Here is a 9531-nt window from a genome sequence, read left to right as displayed (position 1 = left end):
TGGGTTTGGCCCGCACTCCCACCACTCCCACCAAGTGTGTAATTATCCAACAACCAGGACGATTTCAAGAGTCATAATTTCTCCCAAAGTAGCGCAGCGTGTCTCCATAGGGGCGACCTCCATCTTCCTGCCTGTTGACCATACATCGAAGCAGAGGCTCTTCGGATGGGACACGATGGGACAGAAGGAGAACAGAGGACTTTTAAGGTCAGGGCTGAGGCTGTATGTGGATTTTCAGGGGACTGTACTGGGTTTTGAGTTGACGGGTGATGTTTGGTCGGTTTTCCACAGTCTGCAGACTACAGCAGAGAGCCTGCAAGAGGCGACTATTTCCAACTGGTGCCTACACGTGTTTCCACATGAATTAAAATCATTATCTCCACACAACTGCTGCTAAATGTAGAAGAAATGAAAGAGTCAAGTCACAAGTCAGTCAAAATTTGATGGGACCCTCCTTTGCACACGTTTGAATCGTGTCAATTCAATTAATCTTTTTTTTTTCTAAACACTGCACTGGCACAGTTACAGCATCATGCAGATGTTTCCTCTGACATTCTCACATTATTATGAAGTGTTAAAAGTAAATGGGAAGCTCCTCATTCTAAGTTTTTTTTGGGGGAGAATGAAAAAGCTGGAACTGTGCCAGCTTTTTTTTAACTTTCTGTGTCAAAACAGATATGCAGGAAGTCTTTTGACTGTCACATCAGAGAGAGAGAGAGAGGGAAAGAGAAAGTGAACGACAGGGAGATATGGAAGGTAGAGAGAAGAGTGAGAAAGAGACAGCAGACTGACTTAAAATGGAAATATCTTAGAGAGAGAGAGAGAGAGAGAGAGAGAGAGTGGGGGGTGTATAGAGGTGAATCAAAGATATAGAGGGCATGGAGGGAGACAGGCAGGCTGAAAATATAGATATCTTCAAAGCCACAGAGGGTACGAGGTATGAGAGAGAGAGAGAGAGAGAGAGAGAGAGAGAGAGAGAGAGAGAGAGAGAGAGAGCATATGGAAGTACTCCCCCTGTGTCTAAACCTAATTGGTGTCAGTCAGAAGCAGATGCTCTGCTGGAAGTGAAGGTGTTGGCCTCTTAGAGACTCATGCAGATGAGCTCAGAGCTTTACTGCAGCTTTCTGCTTACTGTATACTCCACTGCCCTTTAAATCTGTTCACATTAAAGAGCTCCTACCCTACCTTTGTTCTTGTTTTTTTTTCCCCTTCAGGTCCAATTAGGATATCCATGCATAAAAATGAATTATGATGTATCTGTTATATGAAAATGGACCTCATGGACCCACCAAGTAAACAAAAAAAAAAAAAAGACAAGATAAATGTAGCATATGGGCCCTTTAAGAGCCCAGTCTCCTCAGTGGTGAAGACTAGTGAAAATGAAAAGGCAGCTCAGGCAGGTTTAAAATGGAGACATGAATGTGACAATTACGCACTCATAGACGCAGCACACACAACCACTGCTTACACTAGAGCTGCATCTCTCTCTCTCCGTCTAACCCTCTATCTCTCTCTCTCACTGGCAGTTGTAACCCAGTGTTAAGTGGCTTTTCTAGTTTATCCTGAGAGGTCAGTGGGTAAAATAAAACATCACTGGAGATGTGCAATTACAGCCCTCCAACATGACAAACGTCTGCTCGGGAGTTGTTGTGTTTTTTTCCTCTATCCTTTCTTTCGTTCTTTTTGAAAGTTAATAGCTGGTTCTTAACACTGCATAAACAAACAGGGAGGGCTGCTGGCGTGGTGTGTGTGTGTGTTTGTGTGCGTGTGTGTGTGAGTGTGTGTGTACAGGCGCAGGCAACACAGGCAGTAGCAACAGCGACAGTGGTTTGGTGGTGAGTGAATTACAGCCTGCTGCAAAGCTGTGGTTCTTCCTACACGCATACACACACACACACACACACACACACACACACAGACTAAGGCCTGACGTGGTCTGTGAGATGCTCCATTGACTCACTGCTCTCTCATTAAAGGCTCCTATTTCATAGGCCTTGATGCACAACGCCGCTGTAGGCCCCTGACAAGAAGCACACACACAATTCACACACTCTTTACTTGGGTGGGCCTCGAATAAGGCCCTAAGCTTTAGATCCAGCTTAGCCACAGGTGCTGCTCTGTTCTGGCTGTGTGGCCATTGAAAATGCACAGACACACACACACACACAGAGCAGATCATTAGTGAACTGTCTTCACTGTAGATAAACTCATCCAGATTTATAGGAGTCTGCCGTCTGCCTGCTTCTCTGACATCTCAGTGCGGTTGTGGAGAAAGAAATTAGCCTAAGCCGTGTCCGACCGCACTGTAAATGTAGGCTCGACTCTGGTAGCATGACTCGCAGAACAGCCTGTGCTGTTTACCCAGGAGATTTATACTGAGCTGATGGATTTGACCATTTGATGATTTTAGAAGGCCCGGGATTGCAGTGTATTAGAACAATTGCAATTGTGAACAATACCTGGTAGTTTTAACTAAAGCAGTGTTTATAAAAAATTCTGATAATTTTAGCTAGAACAGTGTTTCTATACACTTTCAGAAAAACTGGTTGTACCTATTGCTGTCACTGTCGTGTTAACATCAAGTGTACATTTCAGTACCTTTAGTTTGGGATCATAATTGTACCTTATTTTACTTAAATTATAGATTTTAAACTTGTGTAGACTGCATACGCTCCATTTTTCTCCAGAATGTATATTTCATTGTTTTATTTTACATAGTTCTGTAATGAAAAATATTCAACCCTTCTTTTGAGGAAGATAATGTAGTGTATATTTAAAAATGCATTGGTACTTGTTGTACCTTTTAGTGAACAATAATGTACCTGTACGTTACCTTTTCTTCTGAGAGTGTATTAAAAACTGGGCTAGTTTAAGGTACAGATGTGTTCACAGACTGCAGAAAACATGTGGTAGTTTTAGCCAGCAAAGTGTTACTGTACTTTAGAAACTGTTTAGCTAGCTCTAACATTTTTCTGCTACAGACAATGTTTTTAGCTACAGCAGTGTTACTGTTGATGTGTGCTAGCATTAGCTAGATGTTTCTGTACTGTACACTATGCGCTAGATTTGCAAAACAGTGAGAAAAATTGTTCTAGTACAAGTGTAAATCAAACTGTGCTAGTTTATGATTAGCATTACAATTTTTGGCTTCATTGTATGATTGTTTTAGCTTCACCAGAATAGCACCGTACATATGTGTAACATACGCTAGTTTTACCTCAGCAGTAGAGCTGGTTAGTGTAATATTTGTTTTAAAGTGACTTTTATTGTTTTATTTCAAAATATTTTTCAAACCCTAAAGTTCAATAATATATTTAAGTACTCTGCATATATTTATTAATTTGCATATATCAATATGTTAGTTTTAGCTTAGCCTATGGGCAATGTGTGCACTAATTACCATAGCATACAACTATGCAATAGTTTGTTTTAGCTTAGCAGCACAGCTGTGGCCAATGTGTACTAGATTTAGCTGAGCAATACAAGTGAATTTGTTCTTGACTTTGCTCAAGAGGTTTAATTTGCACAATGTGCATAAGCTCACAATTGCAGGAGAAAAGGCTACAGACAACGTGTGCTAGATCTATCTTAGCCGTATCTATGAAAACCACTGTGAGCAACTATTAGGGCATGTGTTTAATGAATCGCTTGGTTTACTTGATACAGAAGACACTGAAGAAATTGTGTTTGTGTGTGTGTGTGTGTGTGTATTATCTATGGTCATCTTCATGCTCCATCTGCCTGCTGCTCAGTATGCTAATGAATGAGACACTAATTACAACTAACAATCTCTTTCTTTTTCCATGTCTTCCCCTCTGTCTCTCTCTCTCTCTTTCTCTCTCTCTCTCTAACTCCTCTGTAATTGTGCCATTTTTAACAGCTGTTAGGACTGTTCACAAACACGCATTAAAAGTCTCCAGCAATCCGCCTTCACACTGATCCGCCTGCTGCTGTACGTAAACACACATTTTCCTCTTCTAATGTTTTGGTTTTTTTCCCCCGCGATCTGTGACTGAAGGCGCCTACAGCATCATAATCGATACAGCTGCTCTGTCCCAGCTAACATTCGTGGCGACTAAACATTAAATCTGTCAAGATTTTATTATTTATTCATTTATTTGGGTGTTATCAAGACAATTTTACAAATAAACATTGTGTGCTTAACATTATGAGACTTTCATTTATAACATAACAAAGATAAAATGTTTTCACCAAACATTTACATCATCCCTTTAAGGCTGCGTCATTATTAGAACCTTATCAACAGACACCGAACTGACTGACATTGTTTTTGGAGTTGAAGCCCCAGCTCTGTGTGTAGGTGTCAATAATCAGTGTGTAGGTTCAGGTGAGTAGAATCGTGAGAGCGCCTTGTCAAAGCGATACTCAGCTCCATGTCTGTGGCGAACAATAGATTTGCTAACGGCTGAGTTTCAGTGCCTCTAGCTCCTGGCTGTGGTTGGAGCTGTAGCTGTGTGTGGTGTGTTTGTGTTCCACTGCAGTGTGTGAGCAGCGCTCTCACAGATATGAGCTTCAACCTGCGGTCAGTCTGCGGCGTTCCGACACACTGCAGGCTGGCTAATCTGTGACGCACATCCTGTGTACTGCCATTTTCTGTTTCTGAAAAGACTTGACCTCATCAGCCACTTCCTGTCTGAGATGAGCCTCTTCTCCACAGCTTCGAGGGAGAGTGGAACATGGAGGCGGCTGACTGTCCTCAAAAGACAGAATGAAACAGAGAAAACAATGAGTAGGCCCGTGCTTCTGCTTCTTGTAATTGGCTACACACACTTACTGTAGACCTGAGATGTCTATGTAACTTCCCCAACACTATTTTAAGAGGCTGATAACAGAGGATGTTGGTTCACTGTAGGAACAAAGCCTCAAATCATCATTTATGTGGCTTAATGAGTTCCTTTGGTCTAATTTATAAAATGAACATGGGAGTGTGTGTCACTCTGCAAAGGACTGGCGCCCCCTCCAGTGTGTATAACTGCCTTGCGCCCAGTGATTCCGGGTAAGCTCTGGACCCACTATGGAGCCTACCCGGAATCACTGGGTGCAAGGCAGGAACACACCCTGGAGGGGGCGCCAGTCCTTCACAGTGTGACACATACTCACACCTACGTCACAGACAGTCACCTCAAGTGGGAATTGAACCCACAACTTCCAGATCCTTGGAGCTGTGTGACTGCGGTGCCACCGTGCCACCACTTTTATGACATATCAACCAGAATTACTTGGAAAACAATCTTATTACATTAACTTACACAATTTAGGAATGCTTTAATTTTTAATTTAAAGTACAACTTTATTTTAAAAATTATAAATTCAAAAAATTCTAACCTTGCTTGTTCTAATCATGTTTTCCACTGGGCGATATGATACAGCATGATTCTATTACTAATCAGACGTATCCCCACCCTGTTTGAGTAACAGTGTCCATTTGCTGCATCATTGGTAAACACTGTGAAATCCCTTTTTTTTTTTTTTTTTAATGTATTTCAGATGTTACCTGATTTGATCCTCTGACCATTTACAAGTTCGCCTTTTAACACAACAGCTGACCAATCACAGCTCATGATTGTGCAACAGTGATGTTAAAAGTGATTGTAATCAGTGGAATTTTAAAAGAGTTTGTGTTCATGTGAGTCGAGTGATGATTCTGTGACAGTTGCTATCAACGGCCCATACAGTCCAGGTCCAGGTGCGTGGTACTCAAACACAAAGTGGGATCAATTCAGCTTGTGTACTCTGATACACACCAAATCTCTTGGCAGAAGAAAATGGGAAAAAATCTGTGATCACGTACCAATTCATACCGCACTGCCCCGTGGAAAAACACCATAACCCACTGTGCTCAGAACACTTTCTGGCCACTTTGTATTTAAAAATGCACATTACAAATGTATTTCACCAGTCCTTTAGGAAACCCTGATAGGGTTAAGCAAATCTACATTGTTCAGTGAGTTCCACTTTTGAGTTAACTGTACCTTCTGTATCTCTTTGGGAACTGCAGTGCTTACTTCCCGTTGGCTTGGATATTTATGACAGACAGCGTATACAGAAGCGTAGTCCCTTTCTTCGGTCCATGCATAAGCAGTGTGGGGTTTGCAGTAAAACATGGAGGATATAAAACTCTCAACGTAGAAGAACTGAGAACAGTCCAGAGCAGCTGCAGGAACAGAGGCCCAAGCATCTGGAGAATGATTGCCCTTCCCTAAGTGTATTGCTGTGACTCACTGGTTGTAAAATCTTTGTTTAGGGCTGTGATTTCTCCACACATGGACAATACCCTCAGAGTCAAGAGCAATGTGCGTAAGACCCACAGAAACGTAGAGAAAAGCCATGCAAGTGGACAGTTCCTATAGGACAGAGAGTTCTGTCTGGTAACGACTCCCTAAACCAGGGTTGTCAATTTGGGTTCATTCTAGGTCGCAGCACAGGATACGTATCATATTATCCCTATATTATCACTTACGCCAAGGCCTGGTTAAACATCTGATGAGCTGAATCGGGTGTGTAATGACACAGAACACTCCTCCAGTGTCTCACCTGTGGGATAAAGTTGGACCATGAGGATGCTGGATTGAACCCAACAGAAAGTTAACCACTCACCCAATGAGAGAAGAAACACATTTTCATACTTTACATGATTTAACAAATTCTGATCCTGACTCATAATGGACCAAAATAGATGTTCTGGAGCATGAGCTTAAGTCCAACATGTTCAGTACCGTGCGTCAGCTACATAGTATGGAGCCCTCTATTATTGGGCTATGACAGGGGTGTCAAACCAAATCCACGGAGGGCCGCGTGGGTGCAGGTGTTCTTTCCAACCACGCAAAAGCCTCACACTACTGAAAGTCAAGATCTATTGATTAGATCCAATGATTAAAAACAGGTGGAATGAGGTGTGGCTTCTGCGTGGTTGGAAAGAAAACCTGCACCCACATGGCCCTCCGTGGATCTGGTTTAACACCCCTGGGCTATGAAACAGTGGAGAAGAAAGGAGCATCATCAAACATATTTGGGATGAGTTTGTGTGGCGTTTGTGATCCAGAACTAATCATACAAAATAAATACAGGACCTCACTGATGTTGTTCTGTGATCCTCACAGATATGTTCCAAAATCTCTCAGGTGTTCAGAAGCTATTACAGCAGTAACGCTGGACAACCTTTCTACTAACACTGTCGCTGTCGGAGTCTTCTGGTCATTGTCATGCATGAAGTCCAGTGCGGTTTTACTGGGACATTGCTGGGACAGGCTGATGCAACACTTTTCAGCCCATGTGCTTTAAAGGTGTGAAGGTTTTTTTTTTAAGGTTTTGTTGATAGATTCCTCATGTTGCATGTGTGAAGCAACACCTTTTATAATTAGCATGTGACAAGACACCTCCTACCAGCTCGTATTTAGAGCACATTTCACTTGCTTTGCCATTGGAAACTTCTGGATAGATGCTGTCTATGAAATTAGATAATGATTTATGACCTAAGTCGCAAGTGTTTGCTGAAGTGGTTGCTTTTAATAAGCACAACCTTTCGAACCTGTCTATACTCGTCTGTTGGGCAAATATAGATGTATGCAGTACATAGTAGGCCTCAGTGAGGTTATCTAAGGTGGCTTTTTTTGAGTCTGCTCCAATATTGCTCCCTGCAGCTAATTAATAATAGACCAGTTATATACTCAACATCTCCCACCCTGAATACTACCCATGTTTGCTAAGTCTACAAAGCGATTCTGGTTAATAAAGAAAAGAAAAGGCTAAAGCCATGTAGTAAGCCATGATGTGTATTAGTGGAGTGTTACCGGGCGGTATGGATTTATTGGCCTGTCCAAAAGAGAGGGGAAAGGCCAGGGGAAAGAGGAGCATGGACAAACAGCTCTGCACCCTCACAGTCGATTGCTCGCTGAAGCTGAAAATATGTTTTCGGATCTGGGTTTGACATGCTTGCTGCTGTCCTGCGGGGAGAGATGTATGGAGGGATGAGGGAGAGAAAGAGAGGGAGGGGGAGACAGAAAGCAAGACCAAGCATCTCAGGGGTGATACTGTGATTTGGAGAGGTCAGAAAAAGTGTCTCTAAGGGAGGATACAGGAGGAGAGAGGTTGTGCAATGTCAGAGACGTGAGGGATGTAGAAGTGGTGAGTGTATGCGAGGGCAGGGACGTTTCTGAGCAATGTAAGATGGAAATATTGAAACTTAAGGGTTGTGGATGCGAAATAGCATCTATTTGGGGTTTGTAATCTACTGTCTAAAGAAAAACATCTCCATTTTTTGTTGATTTTTAGTTTACCTGGAATTACTGGGCTCACAGCCAGAAAGCACCCTGCACAGGGGCATCACAGACGCATACATTCACACCTATGGACACTTCCAAATAAGTAATCTATCTACCAGCATGTGTTTTTGGATAGTGGGAGGAAACCAGAGCACACAGAGAAAACGCATGCAGACACAGGGAGAAAACACCAAACCCCTCACAGTCAGTGACCCAAGGCAGGATTTGAACCCATGAGCCCTGGAGAACACTGGAGCTGTGTGACAGCAGTGATAATTGTTGTGATAACGTGCCGCCCAAGACTCGCACCAGTCAGGCTTCACTGTTACACTCAGTCAAAAATAAGCAAAACCAATCCCACACTTACACAGTGCATTCATTCAACAACATTGTGGAACCTACAACAAAGGAAGACTTTAATACAGTGATAGAATCATACTGGGCTATACACACTTTATATAAAACACTGCGATGAGTGAATACTATCTGTACTGTGCAGCCCTGTGTGCATATGTCAATATGAATTCATGTGGTTAAGGGCCTTGTGCTTTGGATTCAGGACAGCCAAGAATATATGATGGACAGTACAGTCTGCCTGTGTGTGTGTGTGTGTGTGTGGTGCTGAGTGCACAGTGTCAGATTGAGAACCCTCAACCTGACAGAAAGACTCCGGGCTTCAGTGATTGCCGCGTTGAGGGATGAAGTGGGGAATCTACGAGCATGCCATTGTTTTTCCCAGAGCGCCGATCTATTCTGACAGTCAGCCCAAACGTCAGTGTCAAAAACCACACACACACACATACAATGACAGAGTAAGTCAACTGCAAGAGGAAAATACAGCGAAAGAGAGGATGTTAAGCCCTATTCGCACTTAAAACCTGTGTTATTCACTACATTCACTTCTCTAATATATGAATACTGTAAGTTATTAGAAAAAGAACTTTAGGCTTTGAGCTTGAGTCCTCATTTGTACCAGAATATATTTATAGATATAGAGCTGGAGTCTAAATTTCCATGTCCATTAAATGAAATGTATACTGTTTGTTGCTGTACATCAGTTAGTTATTATTAGATATCATCGCTGTCCAATTAAAAACATGTATCTGCATTTTTGTGGATTGTTAACTTACTACATGATTGGAACCCAGCAGCTGTCTATTGCATTGTGTAAAAATGTCATGATGGACCAATAGAAATTCTCCAAAATTACTTGGAATAAAACCTATTTACATCGTCATTGAGTTACATT

Source organism: Hoplias malabaricus, chromosome X2 (assembly GCF_029633855.1).
Source record: "Hoplias malabaricus isolate fHopMal1 chromosome X2, fHopMal1.hap1, whole genome shotgun sequence".
NCBI classification, from domain to species: Eukaryota; Metazoa; Chordata; class Actinopteri; order Characiformes; family Erythrinidae; genus Hoplias; species Hoplias malabaricus.
Note: the sequence above shows the minus strand (reverse complement) of the source record.